The sequence below is a fragment of the Ammospiza nelsoni genome, chromosome Z (genome assembly GCF_027579445.1).
Source record: "Ammospiza nelsoni isolate bAmmNel1 chromosome Z, bAmmNel1.pri, whole genome shotgun sequence".
NCBI lineage: Eukaryota > Metazoa > Chordata > Aves > Passeriformes > Passerellidae > Ammospiza > Ammospiza nelsoni.
Window position 1 is genome coordinate 32,775,216 of NC_080669.1, and position 6,119 is coordinate 32,781,334.

Below are 6,119 nucleotides of genomic sequence, written 5' to 3' on the forward strand. Positions count from 1 at the left end.
TAAGTCAGTGTGCAGGGAGATGCTCATTCAGCTTCGAAGAAGCATTAGCTATGGAATGTCTCCCAGCTCCAATCTCCACTTATCATAAAGATGTTCAACGAGCCTGAGGACTAGATGCTCTCTCTCAGTCAATTGGTTTGGAATTCCTACTGCTTTTTGAATAGCCACAGAATTGAGGCAAATTTTCTTTACCACAATGACTCTGTGAGAGCTCCCCTGGTACACAGGGAAATGGCCTTATCCTGAAAAGTCTCTAGTCTCTTACTCCTAGGAATATCTCTCTCAGTTCACCCAACTCAGCTCATCTCTCTGGTTTCTGTTGTATTACCAATTCAGATGGTTTTTGGAGCCTGCATTTTGCCCTTTTTTATATTAACTGAACTTTGTTGAAGTCAATGTTTGTTTTGTCCATGAAGATAATGTAAAAGATGTTTTGGTATTCACTTGCCACAAAGCAGTAGGTTATATATTACCATGGCTTTTTAAGTAGTATCATCTAGCCAAAAATGTTCTTCTAGCATCTGCAGTGCCACTACAGTAAAACTATTTTAAAGCTAGCATTAATTGTGACTTGTATTACAGTATGAAACCTGTAATACAGCCTAAATAACTTACAGCTTACAAAGGCAACACAGATACTGGAAGAAGCAGGTGAGGCATGAGCAGATGACAAGAAGCCTACTAACCTTCCCAAGCCTACTAACAGTGTCTGTTGAAAGGTATTACAACTTACTGTGAGTAATGGGACAGGGAATGTGGCGATGCTGACCAGATGTTGAGGGCTCAGTGACCCACATCATGTCATGGCTAACCTGAGCAGGCAAGGTCTGTGCTCTGCACAGCCAGTGTGGTCTTCGGGCTGTTGGGCTGTGCAAATCTCTTGGTGGTGGGACAAGCTCAGGCAGCACAGTGGTGGAGGAGCCAGTAGGCAGCTCTTGTCTTCACAAAACTCTCGTACCAGAGCTTATGCCACCTGCACGGCCTTGCCTTCATCTGAAATTATTAGTTCTAATAACTAGTTATTGGGATATTAGGACACAAGACAGATGATGGACTTTGGACCTGGTTAGCATAAGAAATTTGATAACAGGATGCCTTGGCAAGAGCAAACAGAACTTTGAGAATTAAATCAAGATTGCAAGAAGATCAAATCAGACAGATTTACTGAAAAAAAGAAAATTACATCAGATTTCTGCAAGCGAGAGATGTTTAAAATGCATAAGTTTGTTTATGTGATTTTTTACCCAATCATTGTAGTAAAACATTACTTGTGTTCCTAAAATACTATATGAGCAGTTGTACTCCACAATAAATTCAGACTCTTTGACCACCTCAGAGTCTTCCCTGTCTGTCCTTATTGCTGATAACTTTTGTTTTAAATTGTATTTTAGAGTCAAAGCGTCTTTCTTACTGAAATAATATGTACAGCACCTCCTTGTAGCAACTGACAACTCTACCCTGCAAACACATAAAACTCCCCAAGGGACGAGAGGGGGTGCTTGTATCCCACAAGGACATTCTGGATGACACTGGAAAGATTACAGCAGTACCTGATGAGTGGTTAAAGGCAAGTGCCACACCCATGTACCAGGAGGAGGATCCAGGGAATTACTAACTTGACAGTCTGACCTCAGTCCCAGCAGTTAGAGCAAATCCTCTCTGAATCCATACCTAGGCACATGAAGGTGATGGTATTTTGAAACAGTCAGCCTATGTCAAGCCTACAATGTCATGTCTGCCCAAACAAATTCCCTCTAGAAAGAGTTGTCTGATTGTGTAAATAATGGGAAAGTGGTAGAGAAGCTTCCACACATGGCAGGGAGGACCAAGAAAAGAAAAGAAAGCAATGAGATATAGAGAACTAGTACAGCACTGGTTGGACACATGGACTTGTAGAAATATGAGTGCAACAAAGACAAATACAAATTACTTCATCCTTGCAGAAAAAACTCCATGCAACAGTCTGGGCTGGGAAACAGCCACTTAAGGAGCTCTAGAGTAAGAGCTGTGTGTACCTGTGTGCAGCTTAACAGAAGTCAGCCGTGTGACCTTGCGGTGGCAATAACCATCAGAGGCAGCAAGCAGGTCCCAGAAAGAAGCTGCCCTCTGCTTTCAGCACTCATGAGGCTGCATGGGGAGTGTTGTGTCCTATTTAGCATTCACCAACACAAGAACACTGCTAACAGTGAAGCAGGTGACCAGCAGACACTGCCAAGGTGGTCAGGGAGATGGAGCACATGCCATTTCCTGGAAAGGATGACAGCCAAGTTTTTTTAGCCTTAAGAAAAGAATCAGAGGCTGAACAAATTCTAACAGCCACACACTGCAATTTCACCCTGTTAGAAAACCCAGTACAATAAGAAGTTTTTAAGGAAAAAAGTGACAGACTGTGCAATATACATTTAGATGAGCTGGCGATCTGCAAGGAACTTACAAACTCTTCTGTGGAATTCACCAGTTGCAATGTCAGTTTACCTTCATCCTCTCATTTGCTGTTATTACTATTGATATTCTGTTCCTTCTAGGAGCATAACACCAAAGAATTGGATCTAAAATGAGAGGTGTTACCTACATGTTAAAGTCCTTTCTGCCTTTCCCTCTCAGATAAATACCATTTAATTTCCTTGCCACCAGATAATTCAGAAACATTGTATTATAAATCATTCTTTCCTCTCTATAGCAAAAAGCTTAAAGTTATTACCTTTTTATTCAAAACAGGAATGTCTGAGATTATTACAGCAAAACATCAAGAAATAGATCTTTATATTTAGAACCAAATGTTATGTTTATGGTTCCATCTAAAAATGTTGCATTACCATGAAAATTTCTGCTTTTTACATGACCTGAAATATATAATTCTTCTACTGTGAACTTGCATTACTGATCAGTCCACAATTTCTTTTAGGAAACCCCTTAACATTCTTCACTCATACTTTGAAATTACATTATCTCAACTAGCTGGTGCTTCCTGAGAGCGCTGCCTGCATTCAACAAGGAGGTTGCTGGGTTATAATAACATGCACATTTGTGGCCAAACTAATATCCAGTAGGATTAGATTAGTTCTCAAGCCATTTTTTCCAGCCTACTCTATTTGAAAACCTGCCATATTTCTTGATCCAGCCATGGCCTTGTTCTACAGTTTGAGTGAATACTTTGAAAAGAACTAGGGCACAGCAAAGTTTCTGAGAGGCTTCTGTGTTCTACTAGCTTCCCTTAGTGACAGAGCTTTTAGAGGACATTCTGATGCAGGTACCTGGCACTGCCATAGCACATTCATTGGTTTCATTTTCTTGAATAACGATAAGGCAAGAACTGACTTTCATTGTTAACAGGGTAACATCCATGTCCCTGTGTGAGAATATATATTGACACTGAATTAATTGGATATTTTTACTGTGACCTGTGACTGGTGTTTTTCAACAAAAAAAAGGAGCTTATTTTCACCATTAAAAGGAAAACATTCTTGAAGAACACAGACTCTGAAACTGCAGTCAGATATGCTGCAAGTGCAGAAGTCTACTTAACACCTGAAACAAAGATAACAAGAAGTTAGTTGGTGACACACTGTAAACAAGAGATGACAGAAAGTGCAAAGGCTGCCTTCTGCCAGAAGGCTACATGTAACTTGCGAGAGCAGCTGCCATGACAAATGCCTTCAGCAGCTGCTACAGGAGTGCTGTTGCACTTTACAGAAATGCGGCTGTTCCTCTTCTGGGGTGGCAACGTGTGTTGTGAATTCAGCCTGTAAGAACAGTCGTTATGTGAAGGGCTCTGACACACACCACTGCCAGGTACAGTGAGGCAATATAAGCACACCATGCAATACACACAGCACCAAATCATTATGAATGTTAAGGGAAAAGTTGATTCTGAGAGTGGACAAAGTGGATAAGGCAAGAACCAATGACTGCTATGCAGAGCTACACAAACCATTTTCTGTTTGACATCAGCTCTTAAATAAGCATGCTCTCTCAATATAACTAATTGAATTCCTTTTCTTGTTGGAAAAAACTATGCAATATTTCTCATTAATTCTAAAAGCTTGAACACAGATCTGGAAACCTTATACACCAGAAAACTGTAGTGAACTATCTGCAAAGCAGTCATGCTGTAAACAGCTTTATTGACATCTTCTTCCTTGCACTGGACCACAGGCATGACAGTGGCTTTCCAGAGAGCACATGTTGCAAATGAAGACAATGGAGGACAATGGAGGAGAGGGAGAAGGTCACACAAGTAACATTTCCTTTAAGGTGGGAAGGTGGGGGAGGGAGGAAGATAACAGAAGGCACAAGCAGTTATTGTAGCAGAGATGGCTAAACATAAATGCAAATGCAAAAAAAGAGGGGCAGGTGTGACTTCATCATCTAAACCAAACACAACACGTAATTTGATTTTGCAGTTTGAATAACATGACTCTTGCTTTGCACAAGCAGAATAAAAATCTGTGGATTATTTGTGCCATCTGAAGTCTGAAGACTTCTATCCTCTTATGTGCTAAAACAAAAACTTCAAAGGAAGTTTCCTAACTCATTATAGGAGAAATATTTCCACAAAACAGCACTGAAGGTTTACAGTCAGTTCTATTAACTTCTGCAAGGTTTACATGAAATGAAACTTGGTCAGTTTCCTACTAACAAGCAATTTTTTTCTGAAACTGTAACTCAAGATCCAGTAATGTAGGTTCCAGATAAGCAAAAGCTTTTGCTGTTACAGTTTTAAACAATGTACTGCTCCCCAAATCCTCAGAAAATAAACCCAGAGGTGGCTCATGAGGTTTTTAATTTCCTCAGGTTCTCTTCAAAGTGGGAGGGACAAGGAAAGAAAGGGACACAGGGATGGTTGTTTTTATAAAAAAAAAAGCCTAAACCGCCTTACACCTCAAGCATAAAAACCCTCAAGATGTCCCATGCTCTACCTTCCTCCATTTTTACCTTACTTGGCAAATCATCTCTAGTTTTCCTTGGAGTCTTCAAGCATGGTTCTCAATTTGGGATTGAGCAGTAAGCTATACTGACAACTTGTCACAGCAAATCTCAATGGCCTAACAAACATTGTTCAGAGAAAGAAAAGGCTTGTGGGATCTCAGCACCTCAGGATGGAGGTGCAGAGAGGCCGAGACCACCCTTGGGGGGCTCGGGAATCCTGGAATGTTGCCAGAAGTGTCTGGTGGCTGGACTTTGATCCTACACAGGAGATGAGACCTGTATGAGGACTGGGAGGATTCCACTGGGTGAATGGTGAAGGGATAAGTTAGTTAAAGTGTAAAACACAAGGTTTAGGATTTTGGTACAGGGGGGTCTAAAGAAGTAAGATGGAGGAATTGGGGCGTGTCCTGTCCTTCTTCTTCTTCTTCTTGGCCTCCATCTTCTGTGGTGGTGGTAGCACTTTGGGATTGGTCATTACTAAAAGTGCACCGGTTAATAAGGGTAGAAGGTATTGGGGAGAAATGATAAATATTGTACACGTAACTTAGGGTATAAAGATAAGTGACCGCCCGGGGGCTTGGGGAGTGTGCCCATGGCTGGCTTGCTGTGCAGACCTCTGTCGGGCTGAAAGAAAATCTTTTAGATAAACAATTAATAAACACCGAGACCGAGACAAGATCAGAAGTCTCTCCTCGTCCTTTGAAGCGTCGGCTCTCCAAGGACATCCTTGAGAATTCCAGCACACCTAAAACAGCAGAAAACCTAAACAGCCTAAACAGCCGAGAAACAGAGCAAAAATGGCATTCCCTGAGCTAACTATCTCCGGTAATAAATCAGCCCAGCAAAGAGAAAAGAAGAACGCCAGAAAACCTTACAAAGGCTTTGAAAAAATATAGTGACAGGTCACTTAAAAAAAAAATCCCTCTCCCAGCCACCAATTTTACATTCTTTGCAAACACTGCCAATGCTGGGCAGACTGCTCCAGTTACTGGTTCCCCTATTCCTGCCAGAATATGAACTCTTCAGAATCTACACAGAAAGAACCCAACTCAAGCCAATCAACCAAAGAAAAAACAAACAAACAAAAAACCCCAAAACAAAAACTAAAAAATGGGCGAAGGGGAAAGAATGGGAAGAAGCTAACAGAAGAACGAAAAACTTACTAAAATAATTTCTTATACTCTATACAC